This window comes from Lucilia cuprina, chromosome 3 (genome assembly GCF_022045245.1).
Source record: "Lucilia cuprina isolate Lc7/37 chromosome 3, ASM2204524v1, whole genome shotgun sequence".
NCBI classification, from domain to species: domain Eukaryota; kingdom Metazoa; phylum Arthropoda; class Insecta; order Diptera; family Calliphoridae; genus Lucilia; species Lucilia cuprina.
In genome coordinates this window covers 2796285-2814047 of record NC_060951.1, presented here as the reverse complement: position 1 = coordinate 2814047, position 17763 = coordinate 2796285, and the positions used below count along the sequence as shown (strand labels likewise).

Here is a 17763-nt window from a genome sequence, read left to right as displayed (position 1 = left end):
TATAGTCTAGTCTATAGTCTAGTCTATAGTCTAGTCTATAGTCTATTCTATAGTCTAGTCTATAGTCCAGTTAATAGTCTATTCTATAGTCTAGTCTATAGTCCAGTTAATAGTCTATTCTATAGTCTAGTCTATAGTCTAGTCTATAGTCTAGTCTATAGTCTATTTTATAGTCTTTTCTATAGTCTAGTCTATAGTCTAGTCTATAGTCTATTCTATAGTCTATTCTATAGTCTAGTCTATAGTCTATTCTATAGTCTATTCTATAGTCTATTCTATAGTCTAGTATATATTCCAGTCTATAGTCTAGTCTAAAGTCTAGTCTATAGTCTAGTCTTTAGTCTAGTCTAAAGAAATTATATATTTTTAAGATTTAATATGATTGTCTATATTGAAGTCTGTAATAAGTATATCCAATAGTCCGGTTCATAGTCCTCAATCCAGTTACACTTTTTAGTAAATCTTAAAAAAATCTTTGCCCTAAAAATATTTGTGAACCGATTTCAAGCTTTAATTGTAAATTTTCATTGATTACGTTTGCAATTGTTAACCAGCCTCCACTTACATTTTTTTTTTATTTTTTTGTGTAAATTATTCCAAAATTTATTGTATGCATTGTTTATTAAACAAGTCAAGGATAAAGGTTGTTGTAATTATGATTGTATGCCATGCTTCTACAACAATACAACCATTCAAGCAAGAACAATATACATATATTCTGAACTCAAGTACGTGTTAGTTGAGAAGTAAACATTTTTAGTTTTCAACAACAGCATGCATTTTAAAATAGACAAACAATTGTTTTATGCTATAGCTCAATATTCAGCAATTTAAGAGACAAAAAAAGCAATAGGAGCAAGGTGAATGTAGTAATAAAAAAAATAAATATGTCAGTAATTGTTATTGGATATAAAGAAATCATAAAATTATTCAATATACATATGTATGTGTTGTTCTTAAAATAATGGTGATATTGTTGATGAATAATAACTTAAGAACAAGGTTAAATATGAAGATTTAAATCTAGTTTATAGAGAGTTAAAGACTAAAGTTATCATTGAATTTGTTATAAACTTTAATAAGACAAATACATATGCACTTAGTTTTAGATGGTTGGTATATAAAAAAAGAAAGAAATACCTAGAAATTATAATGAACAACATAAACAAGGACATGTCAGGAACTGAGAGGCTTAAAGAAAACAATGCTTAATAAAATATATACAAATTTCATTTAAACATAAAACAACTCTTAGTGTTTAAGAGATTAATTAAATTTAAACTCGAAATAAATTTGCTGATAAATTTTAAATGAGCAAAAGTTAATTTGTGGAACTTAAAATGACACATAATCCAATATTCATTTTCTAGCTCTTAAAGTTGATAGAAAGAAAACCAGCTCTTTAGAGAATGTTAAACAGTATTCTCTTTTTCTTTCTCTCGCTCAATACAGCAACTGTCATTTATTATAGTTATCAACACATCATCTTCATATGTGCCGTTATTAACCCAGTAAACGAAAAGTTCATTTCATAACACTAGACAAGGTCGTTTCAACACTCGTGTTCAACACTTTTATGCCATAAATATTTTAACCACAACAAAAATGAGAGCTTTATATTTCCTAACGCCAAGAGAGAGAGAGAGCAAAAAATTTTATTTCGAAAACATGCTCAGATATGTCCATAAACAAAACAGCGCCCTTATGCGTACAACACAGCATGTTGTTAGTCTTGCAATGAACGTCGGACATGGTTCACTTGTAAACGTTTACAAACGGATAGAAAGTAACATATACAAAATCAAATACAAAAACGTATAAACAAAAAAGGAAAGGAAAAAACAAAGCATACATATATAATATAAACGAAAAAGTTAATAATAAATAATTAATTATAAGAAAATTTTGAGAGAAAACTAGTTAAATATAGTGAAAAACAAAAGTTACAACAAAATAAACAAATTTAATAAAATTTCATAAAAAGGATATATGAAAGGATATGAGAAAAATAAATAAAATGTAAGAAATTGTTATATATTATAAAAATACAAAGAAAACTACATCCTTTAAAAGGAATAAAAAACACATTTACAAGAAATTGTTTAACAAAAATTAAAAAAAAAAAATAAAAAAAAATAAAAAAAATAAAAAAAATTAAAAAAAATTAAAAAAAATTGTAAAACCAATTCACTTAAAAGCTGGAAAGTGTTATAAAATTAAAAAAATAAATTTTTCTTAAAACTAAATATTTCTATTAATTTCCTATAGAACTTTTCAATAAAATCTTTATATCCTTATTTTTTTGTTTATAAAACTTAAACTGCTGTTGACAGTTAACTTAAACAAACGAAAAATTACAAACACAAAAAATAACCTGCAAAAAAAAGGATATATGAACAGGCAAAAAAGTTTGTTACAAAAACCAACACAAATTTTAATGGAATATTAAATGAAACAAATAACTACATCCTTTTAAATGAAATTTTGTAAATTGAAACAAAAGTTACACAAAAGTAAGAAAATATTAACAAATTGTTAGAGAAAACTCAATAAAAAAAAAATAAATTAAATTAAAATCTATTTTAAAATGATTTTTAAAAGAAATGCAAATAAAAATTTGCAAAATATTAAAAAATTCAAAAAAAGGATATATGGCCACTACCAGCAAAATATAAATACTTAAAGAAAATAATCATTAGTAAAGAAATTTTTAAACAAACTACAACATGTAGTAAAATTTCAAATTTAATTAAACATAATTAATATAATAAAAGGACTATTGGAAAAAATGAAATTATTAAATTTAATTATCCTTTTTAGTCTTTTTATAAACCTAAATTTTGAATTTTTATTTATTTAGTTACTAAAAAGTAATAAAAAATTTGTATTGAAATTAAAACAACTTAAAAATTGATATGTTTAAAAAAGGATATATGAACAGCTAGAAGAAATTGTTAAATTTGAAATAATTTTTTTTATGTATTTATAAACTACAGGAAATTTGACAAACTTTGATGAAGTAAAACTTTTCAAAAGACCCAAAAAATAGCAGAGATTATTGATCTATATATCAGTTTTTTTGTGATCGGATGTAATAAAGCACTCGAAAGTTGATGCGTTAAAAAAACGAATATTGATTTAAGCGAACATATAGACATTACTTTGTCTTAATATAAATATCAAGGATTAAAAACTTAAAACAACAAAAAAGTTGATTTGAAGTTTGTAAGAGAGTCTTTCAAGATTTGAATCTGTCAGGATAACAAGAACTAGTGAGAAAAATATAATTAAAAACTTTTATTAAAGACCTTGCTATGAAACGTTAAAAGACAAAGAAGACTTATTTAAACAAAATGAACAAACTAAGTTTATGTATATTATTATCCAAAAAGGATATACGAAAGGATCATTTAAAAGTTAATATTTAACAAAAAATTTCGAGTTAATTCAAAACAAGCGCTTAAAATGCATAATGTAAAAAGTACTAAACCGAAGAAAATGGATATACAGGACATTTACAGAATGTTTAAAATTTGTCTGCAAAAATATAAAATTAAAAAAAAATACAAATAAATTATAATTTTTAAGTAAAAACTTGTTTAAAAAAAAAACATAAATTTCTTGAGTTTAAATAAAGGATATGTAGGAGGACCTCAATGAAATATAAGATAGGATTTGTTATGTAAAATCATTTTCGAAAAATATTAATATTAAAAAAAGACGTAAATATTAATCTTTATGTTTGAAATATTTATTTGATTAGGAAACCCATATAATATTTACTAGTTTCTACAAAAAGGATATATCTAAGGATCTGCTGAAGGATTTAGCAAATAATATAGAAGTTTGTGTTTATAACAAATCCGTTTATTTGACGTCATGTGGGCTATTACATTGACGCCTTAAACCTAATTTAGAATGAAAAAGTAGGAGTATAGAAGACCAAGCTTTCTGGTCTTTTCAACAAAGGCTTTGGTGCATTTTCGTTCCTTTAACAGACAAACAAACGGACATAATCATACATATTCTGAATAATAAACAACTCCCTGGGAACAATTGTTAATAATTGGTTTGAATTAGAAACAATGAGATAAAATTTGTAGTCTTTTATGAAGTGCTCTCAACAGATAGATAAACACAAGTACAAATATAACCAGATCTTATAGAATCTTACAGTAACTGTCAACAAAAACCTAAAAATATACTTTAAAAGCAATAGATAAGCATTCGTATTGTTTTAGCAAAGAATATATGGGCCCTTTAGAGCTTTCAACACACAGACGGACGGACGGACATAATTAGAATACCTTAGCATTTTAAAAGGACTTAAACGAGAATTTAAAAACGATAAGAGACCACAACAATATTAGCTAGTGAGTTAGGAAGGTGGTTGTATATACATCAAATCCAAAGAAATACACCTAGGCATCTTAGTTTTGCGCTTCTAAAAAATATCCCTCTGAATCAACAGTTTGTTGAAATCTGAAGGTTCTTTTAAACCAAAGAAATAAATTGAATATTTTTTTCAATTTTTCAGAAATATTATTAAAGAAATAAGTTTATTTTAACTTTTAAAAAAAGGATGTATGACAGGACTCGTTTTAGTGAATGTTTTTCAAAGTTTTCTTTGCTTCTTTTTAAAGCACATTCCATTTGCCATTCTGCTAACAATTATTTTTCTCAAGAAAGTTAAAAAATATGGTTTCAATTCAATTTTAGAGTTTTTATTAGAGGATATATGACAGGACTTACTATAAAGGTTTCTTTTTAAAATATTCTTCACAATTTCCTAAGCAGCATGGGGTTTAACGTTCTTTTAACTACAAATTTGTTAAAAATCTTTATAAATTTATTGAAATTTTTGATATTGTGATTTTTCGCTTAAATTTTTATGAAATTTATAATTTTTTTAAAATAAAATTTCTCAAGAGAAAAATATTTAAACTTTTCTTTAAATTTAAATAATTTACAAAATTTTTTTTAGAAAAATTTCTTAGAAATTATGAAATTTTCTTAGAAATTATGAAATTTTCTTAGAAATTATGAAATTTTCTTAGAAATTATGAAATTTTCTTAGAAATTATGAAATTTTCTTAGAAATTATGAAATCTTCTTTAATTTCGAAAAAAGTATATAAAGGATACCTTTATTAAAAAAGATTTTTCAAAATTTCTCTTTTTTTGAGAAACTATTTAAAAATTATGAAATTTCCTTTAATTTTGAAAAAGGATATATAGGAGACCTTATATTAAAAACGATTTTTTCAAACTTTCTTTGCAGATTCTTAAAGATCCATAGAATTAACGTTCTTTTAACCAGAAATTTATTAAGAAATATTACAAAATTTGATTATTTTCAAATTTTTAAAAAATATTTTTTGAACTTTTTTTAAATCTATTTTTTCTTCATTTTTTTTTAACAATTTTCAAAAAAAGGATATGTAGGGGAGACATTTTTATATTAAAGAAGTTTTCTTCAAACTTTCTTAACAGATTATTGAAAAGATTTAGCATTAAGGTTCTTTAAACCAGAATTTCGTTAAAAAAATGTTAACAAAATGTAAATGTTTTTCATTTTAATTTTTTTTAATTTTAAAAAGGACATATAGGAGGAACTTTATTAAAGTAGCTTTTTCAAAATTTCTTTACAGATTCTTATAGATCCTTAGAGTTAACATCCTTTAAGCCACAAATAAAAATAAAAAAAAAAATTAAAAATTAAAAAAAAATTTAAAAAATTAAAAAAAAATTTTAAAAATTAAAAAAAAAATAATAAAATATTAAAAAAATTACTTTTTGTTAACATTTATTAACAAATTTCTGGCTTAAAAACCGTTAATGATTTTTTTTAATTTTGGAAAAATTAAATGTGATTTTTTTTTTAATTAATTTTTTTTAATTTAATTAAATTTCAACAATTTTATAGAAAAATTATGAAAATTTCTTTAATTTTGAAAACATGATATATATTCTTAAAGATTCATAGAATTAACGTTTTTTAAGCCAGAAAATGTGATGATTTTTATAGAGAAATTTTGGAAAAATGATATACAGAAGGACCTTGATTAAAGTAGTTTGTTCAAACTTTCTTTACAGTTTCTCGAAAAGCATTCAAGTTTGAGTTCCTTAAGCCACCAATTTCCTAGGAAATGTTTGTTTAGTTAATTGTGAAAAAAAGGACATATGCTAAGACGAGATTTAAGAAGATTTCCTTTTTTCATTTAATAGTCTACTGTGCTTATTGATTAAATCTTGTAAAATTTGTTTACAAAATATTATAAAATAGAGTTTATTATAGTTTTTTCAAAAAAGGATATATGACAGGACCTTTTTTCTTGACATTTTTTGCAACAATTTTTATGGTTTTTAAAAGTTCTTTAAAATCGTCTACCTTTATACACAACATTTGCCTAGAATTGTCTTCTATTTAACTACAAATAAATATTATATTTTTAAGTTATAAAATTTTACTAAAAAACTTTTTCTAATCATAATCTTAGTTTATGTTAAAATTGTTATTAAACTTTATATTTATCATACAGTTTAGCACCCTCCCTCCACCAACCGACAGCAGCAGAACATTAATGTGTTGATAAACTTGTGTGAGAATTTATGAGAATCAAGCATTAACTCCTTGAAAAAAACTACATTAAACTTTATTAAAAATCATAAAAAAGCTACAGTTAACTGGGGAGCACAACCATAAAAGAACAAACACAAAAGCAACAAGTGAAACTATTAATCTTATAAACGAAAAAAAAAAATAAACTACTAAAAATGCTAAAAAACCACAATAGAAAAGTTTTTGCAAAAAAAATTTTATTAAATCAAAAAGTTATTTTTAAATTTTATTAAAAAAGAATGAAACTAAAAAAAAAACTAGAAAAACGCATTAAAAGCTTTAAAAGCTGTGAGTGAGTTAAAAGTATATCCTTTTAACTGCAACAATAATAGTTTTACAATACAACAAAACAACAACATTTCCAACTAATGGCGGTATAATGTTTTTAAAACAAATAATAATGATGATTTTTTTTGTTCTCAATGGCCTTGTTGCTAATGCAAGAGTATAAGTAAATAAGTGTGCATAAAAATACAGAAATAAAGTGTATGTATGTGTGTGTGTTTTGTATATTTATATAAAACAGGATAATGGCATTTTAATATTTAATAGACGTAAAAGAAATAACTAATGGAAAAATAATGTTGTATTGTTTAAAATCTAAACAGAAAAAAAAGAAAACAATAATAATAATGAAAATTAAATAGACTACACAACTACTCTGACAAAAAAAAAACAAGTGAAATTATTATCTATGTATAAAAACAATAAAACCTGTAAAAACAAAAACCCCAAACTAAAATAAATATTAATATATAAAAAATATATAAAATTTTCATAAACCACACACACTCTGCCAAAACAAAGGATTTAAAAAGGCTTAAATTACAGCATTAACAAAAAAATTAAAAATTCGTCACACAAAGCCAAGGAATGTTAGCAAAAAAAATAAAAAACAAATAATTTGCAACAATGGTTAAAAACGGATAATGATAATTCTCTGAAATTAAAAACAAATATTAAACAAAAAACCAGTAAAAAACAGATATAAAAAAACTATAAAATTCTCTATAAATTTACAGCTGGATAAACAAATAATTAAGAGACAAGGTAAGTTTTTTTTTCCAATTTATTTTAAACTAAAGAGCAATCCTTGAAAAACTTATTTTCCACAAATTAAAATATTATAAAAAAAAAGCGAAAAAATCCTTGAAAACTTTAGATTAGTTTTCAAATGAAATGAAAGTAGGAAAAATTAAAGAGATGAAAAATATAAAGAAATTTAATGCCATATAAAGCTTAAAAATATCTCTAAATTCTGGAAAATGTTTACATAAAACGGGGAAAACATAAATTGTTTATGGCATTTAAGCAGCTAAATATAAACATAAAAGAAAAATAAACAAAATGCTTAAGATATAAGAAATTAAAAAAAAAACATTTAAAGAAAAGCACTAAAAAAAACTAGAACAGAACTAGAACAGAACTAGAACAGCACTAGAACAGAACTAGAACAGAACTAGAACAGAACTAGAACAGAACTAGAACAGAACTAGAACAGAACTAGAACAGAACTAGAACAGAACTAGAACAGAACTAGAACAGAACTAGAACAGAACTAGAACAGAACTAGAACAGAACTAGAACAGAGCTAGAACAGAACTAGAACAGAACTAAAACAGAACTAGAACAGAACTAAAACAGAACTAGAACAGAACTAGAACAGAACTAGAACAGAACTAAAACAGAACTAAAACAGAACTAGAACAGAAATAGAACAGAACTAGAACAGAACTAAAACAGAACTAGAACAAAACAAGAACAGAACTAAAACAGAACTAGAACAGAACAGAACTAGAACAGAACTAAAACAGAACTAGAACAGAACTAGAACAGAACTAGAACAGAACTAGAATAGAACTAGAACAGAACTAGAACAGAACTAGAACAGAACTAGAACAGAACTAGAACAGAACTAGAACAGAACTAGAACAGAACTAGAACAGAACTAGAACAGAACTAGAACAGAACTAGAACAGAACTAGAACAGAACTAGAACAGAACTAGAACTAGAACAGAACTAGAACAGAACTAGAACAGAACTAGAACAGAACTAGAACAGAACTAGAACAGAACTAGAACAGAACTAGAACAGAACTAGAACAGAACTAGAACAGAACTAGAACAGAACTAGAACAGAACTAGAACAGAACTAGAACAGAACTAGAACAGAACTAGAACAGAACTTGAACAGAATTAGAACGAAACAGAACTAGAACAGAACTAGAACAGAGCTAGAACAGAACTAGTACAGAACTAGAACAGAACTAGAACAGAACTAGAACAGAACTACAACAGAACTAGAACAGAACTAAACCAGAATAAGAATTGAATTTGAATTGAATTGAATTAGTACTGAATTAGAAATGAACTAGACCTAAACTTGAAATGATGTAATACAGAATTAGTACTGAATTAGAACTAAACTAGAACATTACTAGAACATACCTAGAACAGAACTAGAACAGAGCTAGAACAATAACTAGAACAGAACTTGAACAGAACTGGAACTGAAGTAGAATTGAACTAGAATTGAACTAGAACTGAACTAGAACTGAATTAGAACTGAACTAAAACTGAACTAGATCTGATCTATAGAGAACTAAAACAGAATTAGAGTAGAACTAAATCTGAAGTAGAACTTACTAGAATTCAACTAGAACTCAAGTAGAACTAAAGTAAAACTGAACCAAAACTTAAGTGTGAACCTTTTTTTGAGCATTTCTCAGAAATGTTTTTTCAAATATCTGATTGTAATTTCATATTTACCTAATACCATAAGAACTTTGTTTTCATTTTTCCATTTTTCTTTGAATGAATTCTAGTATTCCACTTATTTGCTTCAACACAAGTAGCAAATTTTCTTTATATAGTAGAAAAAATAGAAACCTTTAATTTTCTACTTTCTGTTGTTGTTTTTTTGAAAACATACTTGTATATAAGTAATTTAATTATTATTTTTGGCTTTCAGCCTAAAAGTGTGCTGTACATTGTTAAAAATCTAGACTTTCTTTGTTAAAAGGAAAACAAGTAAACAATATGGTTTTTGTTAAGTTACTTTACAAGTTATAAATTCAATTATTTATTTGTTTATTTTGTTTTCAATATTCATTTGTTTTTCTTTACTTAAAGCTTAACAGCCTTAAAAAAGGCTGTATGTATGTATTTTCTATTTCACTTTTAATATATGTATATGATTTATTAACTACACGCAAGAATAATAAAGATATGTTTACAGGTATTACTATACTGGAGTTTATATAGATATGTTTATAAAGGAAGTTTTGCTTAGGCATTAAGGGGAGTCCTGTAAAAAGCAATGGGAGATAATATTATTTGGTGGCAGTTTAAAAGGCAAGAGTTAAGGTGGCAAGAGGCAAGTAGATCTCATAACAAAATTATAAATTGTGGCCTAATTTTAGACGTCTTATAAAAGGTGTTGCCTACATATAGATCTGAGTATTTTGTAAAATTAATTAGAAAATGTTGCATATTTGGGGGGAGTTTAACGAAATTTATTAGTACTTTTGCACACGCTTGGATGCTGAAAAAAATATGATAAACTTATGACTTCATATTTTTGAAATAAAAATAAACATTAAATAAAATATAAAGAAATATATTGTTTATACAGTCGTTACATTTTATAACAAGATTTGTTTTCGGCATTTTACACTAACCAACAATATAATAACAATATGTAATATACCGCGAAGCATAACAATTTTTCATATACATACATATTTGTTTTGTTTTTGTTTTTTTATTCTCATTCATTTATTTATTTTTAAATGCCTTTGAATGTATTAAATTGTTTGTAAACGACAAAATAATAACATTGAAATAAAACACCATACAAATAAAACGAACCAGTAAACAATTTTTTAACAATTTATGAGGCATATGTTAAGGCGTGGGGTGAGAAAGCCAGGCCATTTAAAAAGAAAATTGCTTAAAAGAGTTTGGTATACTATACAGGCAAGCAGGTTTTCGAGGTAATACCTCTTGAGGCAGAAAATGTTAATATTTTTTATTCGTTACATTTTGGTTACACAAGGCTGGATATAAGAACGTGTGCTTTTTAAGGGCAACAATAAATCAAAGAAATATATATTTTTTTTATAAAAAAAAAAACCCCCATGACAACTTTAACAGGAATATGTGGAAAAATAAATAATATTTGTGTGTAACTCTTTTTATTTGTGGTGGTATGATTTTTTTGTGTAAGGATTTAAGAGAAAACTAAAACGTTTGTTTTGGGAAATGAAAAGAAATAGGAAATGTTATAAATCTAGCTTAATAGGGTTAAGAAAGTTTTGGTGGAAAAGGCGCTATAGTAAACAGGAAGATATAATGGATTGCGTAGTCTTTAGGATAACTTATGTTATTCTCTAGTTCTGTTCTGGTTCTCTTTTAGTTCTTTTCTAGTTCTGTTCTAGTTCTGTTCTAGTTCTGTTCAAGTTCTGTTCTAGTTCTGTTCTAGTTCTGTTCTAGTTCTGTTCTAGTTCTGTTCTAGTTCTGTTCTAGTTCTGTTCTAGTTCTGTTCTAGTTCTGTTCTAGTTCTGTTCTAGTTCTGTTCTAGTTCTGTTCTAGTTCTGTTCTAGTTCTGTTCCTGTTCTAGTTCCTGTTCTAGTTCTGTTCTAGTTCTGTTCTAGTTCTGTTCTAGTTCTGTTCTAGTTCTGTTCTAGTTCTGTTCTAGTTCTGTTCTAGTTCTGTTCTAGTTCTGTTCTAGTTCTGTTCTAGTTCTGTTCTAGTTCTGTTCCTGTTCTGTTCTAGTTCTGTTCTAGTTCTGTTCTAGTTCTGTTCTAGTTCTGTTCTAGTTCTGTTCTAGTTCTGTTCTAGTTCTGTTCTAGTTCTGTTCTAGTTCTGTTCTAGTTCTGTTCTAGTTCTGTTCTAGTTCTGTTCTAGTTCTGTTCTAGTTCTGTTCTAGTTCTGTTCTAGTTCTGTTCTAGTTCTGTTCTAGTTCTGTTCTAGTTCTGTTCTAGTTCTGTTTTAGTTCTGTTCTAGTTCTGTTCTAGTTCTGTTCCTGTTCTAGTTCTGTTCTAGTTCTGTTCTAGTTCTGTTCTAGTTCTGTTCTAGTTCTGTTCTAGTTCTGTCTATTGTTCTAGTTCTGTTCTAATTCTGTTCTAGTTCGTTCTAGTTCTGTTCTAGTTCTGTTCTAGTTCTGTTCTAGTTCTGTTCTAGTTCTGTTCTAGTTCTGTTCTAGTTCTGTTTTCTTCTGTTCTAGTTCTGTTCTAGTTCTGTTCTAGTTCTGTTCTCGTTCTGTTCTAGTTCTGTTCTAGTTCTGTTCTAGTTCTGTTCTAGTTCTGTTCTAGTTCTGTTCTAGTTCTGTTCTAGTTCTGTTCTAGTTCTGTTCTAGTTCTGTTCTAGTTCTGTTCTAGTTCTGTTCTAGTTCTGTTCTAGTTCTGTTCTAGTTCTGTTCTAGTTCTGTTCCTAGTTCTGTTCTAGTTCTGTTCTAGTTCTGTTCTAGTTCTGTTCTAGTTCTGTTCTAGTTCTGTTCTAGTTCTGTTCTAGTTCTGTTCTAGTTCTGTTCTAGTTCTGTTCTAGTTCTGTTCTAGTTCTTGTTCTAGTTCTGTTAGTTCTGTTCTAGTTCTGTTCTAGTTCTGTTCTTAGTTCTGTTCTAGTTCTGTTCTAGTTCTGTTCTATTTCTGTTCTAGTTCTGTTCTAGTTCTGTTCTAGTTCTGTTCTAGTTCTGTTCTAGTTATCTTCTAGTTCTGTTCTAGTTCTGTTCTAGTTCTGTTCTAGTTTTATTTTTGTTTTCATTATTTGTAGTTCTAGTTCTAGTTCTGTTCTAGTTCTGTTCTAGTTCTGTTCTAGTTCTGTTCTAGTTCTGTTCTAGTTCTGTTCTAGTTCTGTTCTCGTTCTGTTCTAGTTCTGTTCTAGTTCTGTTCTAGTTCTGTTCTAGTTCTGTTCTAGTTCTAGTTCTGTTCTAGTTCTGTTCTAGTTTTATTTTTGTTTTCATTATTTGTAGTTACCTCTTAAACTTTTGTTTGTTGGCCAATGAAGCCTTGAACTAAAAGAACTTACTATTGCCAGCATTGTTATTAGAGCAACTTGCGATTGCAGAATTTTTTTCATTTTTCCTTTGTTTTATTTTTGAGATTTGCTGTGTGATTTATGACGAAAGGATATCCTGAGTTAAACATATAAGAAAAAAAATTAAGTTGCTGCTTTTTTTGTTGTTTGTTGCTTTATTTTTTTATAATAATATTTTTTAAAGAACCCCAACATATGCTGTTTTTTATATTTTAATATATCTTAAAAAAAACCAAATCCTATTTGATAAACCGACTGGGAGTTGTTTTGCTACTTAAGAACATAGAGAAACAAGTATTAAGAACAAATGATATTATGTAAAAAACTCACGTAGTTAGTTAGACTTACAAATACATATAAATAATCATTTTTGACAGTTGTAATGTATACTTTAGGGCGCACTCAGTCTTAGTCACTCACTCTGCCTAACTTTAGCTTTGAAATACATAAATACTTGGAAAACAATACAATCAACGCCTTAGTAATTTGCCCAAGGAAACACGCACTTTCCAAATCTACTAAATTACTAACATTTACACACCGAAAAGGAAAAATAAAGCCATTTGAATACTTACATATAAACATGAGTTTGTTTGTGTGTCTGAGCGTTAATAAGGATATTAGAAAAGAAAGGAAAAAACATTAGTATGTATACAATTCTATTATTGCTGTCATGAAAATGTCCTTTGCCTTAAGCCATATTTTATTTACTTATTATAGCAGAATTTCTTTTACTCAAACTTTTACTTCTATACAAATACATATGTAACAACTATAGAAATGAATGTATGTGACTTATAATAAACTGACTTTTTGCCACTCTTAAATCACCTCAAGGCGTTTGTGATACAAATGTCCAAACAAGTTTGCCAGTTGTAATACATAGAAAACGAAAATAAACTTAGGAAATATTTATACATATATATTTCTACTTTATAAATAATTTGTTTGTAGATATCCTTAAGAGCAACTACTGCTTATTTGTAGAGACTTCAATACAAAATGTATGAGAATAACAAATTAGAATGGTAATCCTTTGTAGTTTACTGCAACTTTATATAAACAGGACATGTAAGCATATATTAACCTAGATCTAGTTACATAAATTATTGATGAAATTACAAAGATTTCTTGGCATTTTTTTTATTTTTGGAAAAAAGGAAACGGCCAAGAAATAACTTAAGGATATTTTGTAAAATTCCTTAAAAAGTATTATAAGATTTGTTATCTTTAATAAGATTTAAAAAGGAAATATTAAACGAAAAACAAAGTTTATGAAATAAAAAGTTAATAAAAAACTATTGCCTAGCATAGGGATGATAAAGTTAATTAAATCATTGTCTATAACAAACGAAGTACAGAAAATCAGTTTGTAGATGTTAAGAAAGTTGATTGAAGAAGGAGGAAAATTTGCGGGAATGAGCTATTAAGCCACATGTTATCAAAAACCATTGCCTACTTCAAGGTCAAGGATAAAAATTAAAAAAAAAAAAACATATTAGAAGAGAACTAAAGAACTAGAACATAACTAGAACACAACTAGAACAGAACTAGGACAGAACTAGAACAGAACCATAACAGAACAGAACTGGAAAAGAACTAGAACAGAACTAGAACAGTACAAGAACAGTACTAGAACAGTACTAGAACAGAACTAGAGCAAAATAGAACAGCACAGAACAAGAACAGAACTAGAAGATAACTAGAACAGAACTAGAACAGAACTAGAACAGAACTAGAACAGAACTAAAACAGAACTTGAACAGAACTAAAACAGAACTAAAACAGAACAAAAACAGAACTAGAACAGAACTAGAAGATAACTAGAACAAAACTAGAACAGAACTAGAGCAAAACTAGAACAGAACTAGAACAGAACAAGAACAGAACTAGAACAGAACTAGAACAGAACTACAACAGAACTAGAACAGAACTAGAACAGAACTAGAACAGAACTAGAACAGAACTAGAACAGAACTAGAACAGAACTAGAACAGAACTAGAACAGAACTAGAACAGAACTAGAACAGAACTAGAACAGAACTAGAACAGAACTAGAACAGAACTAGAACAGAACTAGAACAGAACTAGAACTAGAACAGAACTAGAACAAAACTGGAGCAGAATTAGAACAAAACTAGAACAGAACTATAACAGAACTAGAACAAATCTAGAACAGAACTAAAAAACAGATCTAGAACAGAACAAGATCAAAACTAGAACAGAACTTGAATAGAACTAGAACAAAACTGGAACAGAATTATTACATAAATAGAACAAAACTAGAAGAGAACTAGATTGATTGCTAAAAAATTCTTTCATTACTTCAATGTCATTTCTATAATTGTTTATGCTTGTAAGTCTTGTCCTAAGTATTCAATTTGAAAATTGCTTTAATGCCCCTGAAGCTTTAAAAATGTCCTGCTGTTCTGCTGTTTGTATTAAGGGTGCTAATCCAATTGTAGAATGATACAGGCATTTTCACAGTTATTTCTTGATCTCTTGCTGTTATAAATAACTTTTAAAGGGAGTCTTTAAGTTTCTTTAGAATTTTCCAAACTAACCTTGAATCCTTGAATGTTGTTATTTACAGGACATTATTTATAGATTTGCTGGGAAGCAAAAGAAAAATGCAAATTAATATTTAATAAAAACCGAACATTTTTTTGCTGGTCATTTTATTTGAGTTCTTTTAATATTGATATTTTTTCTTTTTGCTATAACCTTGACTATTTTTTTTTTTTTTGTGTTTCATTGTTTAGGAAAAAAAGGACCTTTTTGGCATATTTACATATGAATAACATTAGGGAGAATAACAATTGAAATTTAATAGCTGCTGTTCAAGTAGATAATTTGTGAATAATTTATAGAAGATTAACGCTGTAGTTATAAAGAAAAATATTTTAAATTATTTAAGTCCATTAGTTATGTAAAAGGACATTTAGTTAAGTAAAATATTTAAAGTATTTGTTAGAAAAATAGAAGAGAAAAGAAGTGTAGCTGTCAGTTACATGTTTTTGTAGTTGTCTGCCTTTTTGTCATTTCATCTGTCATTTTCATTTTCTGAAAACATCTGTTTCAAGCCTACTGGCTTATTTACATGTCTGCTGTGATTATTCGTTTTCATTTCTTATCATCTTTTTACAAACTACTGTATTAATCTTTAAACTTTTACCTCTTATATCAAATTTGACCTTTTTCACAACTAGACCCTTTCCGTTTTTCGCGCATATTCCATAATCTGATTATCCTTGACAGCTGGTATACATTTCATGTACCCTTTTCATGCCAAGACATTTGATTTGTTAAATATTTTTGTCAGTTTTTTTCTGAACGTTTTCTGCCAATAAGTTTTGTCAGTCGTCTGAGTTATACAAGTACTTTTTCATGTTTATGTCCTTGTCAATATCCTTGTTAAAATTTATTAAATTTACCTTTTTATTGGCATAAATTAACACTTGTTTCAACAGTAACTACAATAACACGGCAAAGATTTGAGACAACAAAATTGACTTTTCTTGTCTAGATCCTTTTTTTTACTGAGAGATGAATGTCTGTTTTATTAGTATTTTTTTTACTTTTCGTTTAGCAAAATGCTAATTGCTGTTATAATTTCTTAATTTCTAATTTCTTAAAATCTTCAAAATTGTTTTTATCCTTGTTCAATGTTCTTTTGGTATTTGTAATTAAATTTACATAATAAAGACTTGCATAAATTAACACTTGATGGCTGGATAAGGCAAACAATTAAATTTATATAAACGAAATTTGATTACAAATAAAAATAACTTTAAATCGTTGAGATTGGCAGCAAGACTATCATGAAAAGCATACTGTTAAAATTTCAAATTGATTTTAATAAAAATATTTACGTTGCTAGCAAGTTGTATTTAATAGATATTGAGTAAATGTTTTGGCACTTAAAAGGAATGCCATTAAAAGTAATTATGTGACTGTATAGAATTTTCTTTTGATTAGTTTTACTACCAAAATGTCTAACACAATTATAAACTCAATAATGTTTAAGCAAAATAAGCTAAATATTATTATATACAAAAAAAGGATATATGGCTGGCACTACGATGTTGTGGAGATATAACCAAAAGTTGTATATTTTCCAAAACTGTACATTATTAAGCTTCCTTTAGGTTAAATAGAAATTTTAAATTTTCAAAAATTTTTGAGATAAAAAATTTTGAAAAAAAAAAATTGCCAAAATATTTAAAAAAAATTTTTGGTAAAATATTTCATATAATTCCAAATTTATTTCCACAGAAAATATTTGCAATAAAATAGGATTTTTAATTTAATTAAATTCTAACGAACACTAACACAGTTTATTAACACTCTAGTTAATTTGCTCTAAATCAACAATCTCTCTTTCTTAACCATGTCTATAGCTTTTCATACTAAACTTTAGAATTCTTGTTTTAAATTTTAAACTTCACACACACACACTCGCACAATTCATGATGAATTCACAAAACATAAGATAAATATTTTCATTAATTAAGAAAATTAAACATTTTCTTAACCTGAAAGGATATAACACTGCAAATACATATAAAATATGTAATTTCAATTTGTTTTACTTATCAACCTCACAACAGGACTGTTAATTAATTACTTTGTAAGCAAACAAAGTACTGACTGACTAGCAGAATACATATGTTATAATATGATATATAAATAATTAAACTAATGGAAATAGTTCTTAAAATTGAAATTTTTTTGTTATATTTGTGAAAATATCAATAAAACATACAAAATATTAGCAATACATAATATTAAATAATCTACTTAACTTATTAAGTAGAGAGAAATACAGAAATGTTCTAGTTCTGTTCTAGTTCGGTTCTACTTTGGTTCTAGTTCTGTTCTAGTTCTGTTCTAGTTCTGTTCTAGTTCTGTTTTAGTTCTGTTCTAGTTCTGTTCTGTTCTAGTTCTGTTCTAGTTCTATTCTAGTTCTGTTCTAGTTCTGTTCTAGTTCTGCTCTATTTCTGTTCTAGTTCTGTTCTAGTTCTGTTCTAGTTCTGTTCTAGTTCTGTTCTAGTTATGTTCTAGTTCTGTTCTAGTTCTGTTCTAGTTTTGTTCTAGTTCTGTTCT

General features: G+C 26.6%; 1 protein-coding gene across 3 annotated transcripts in view; it reads left to right on the top strand.

Moving 5' to 3' along the window:
• Positions 1-1960: 1960 nt before the first annotated feature.
• LOC111676740 overlaps positions 1961-17763 on the top strand; it is a 92119-nt gene continuing 76316 nt past the window's right edge. For 2 of the 3 annotated variants that reach the window (XM_046946158.1, XM_046946155.1), the window contains exons 1-2: positions 2256-2513; positions 6542-7671. The gene's annotated coding sequence lies outside the window, so the exon portion shown is untranslated. Of the gene's footprint in view, positions 2020-2255; positions 2514-6541; positions 7672-17763 lie in introns of those variants that run through there. The other variant, XM_046946156.1, reaches the window with a different exon arrangement.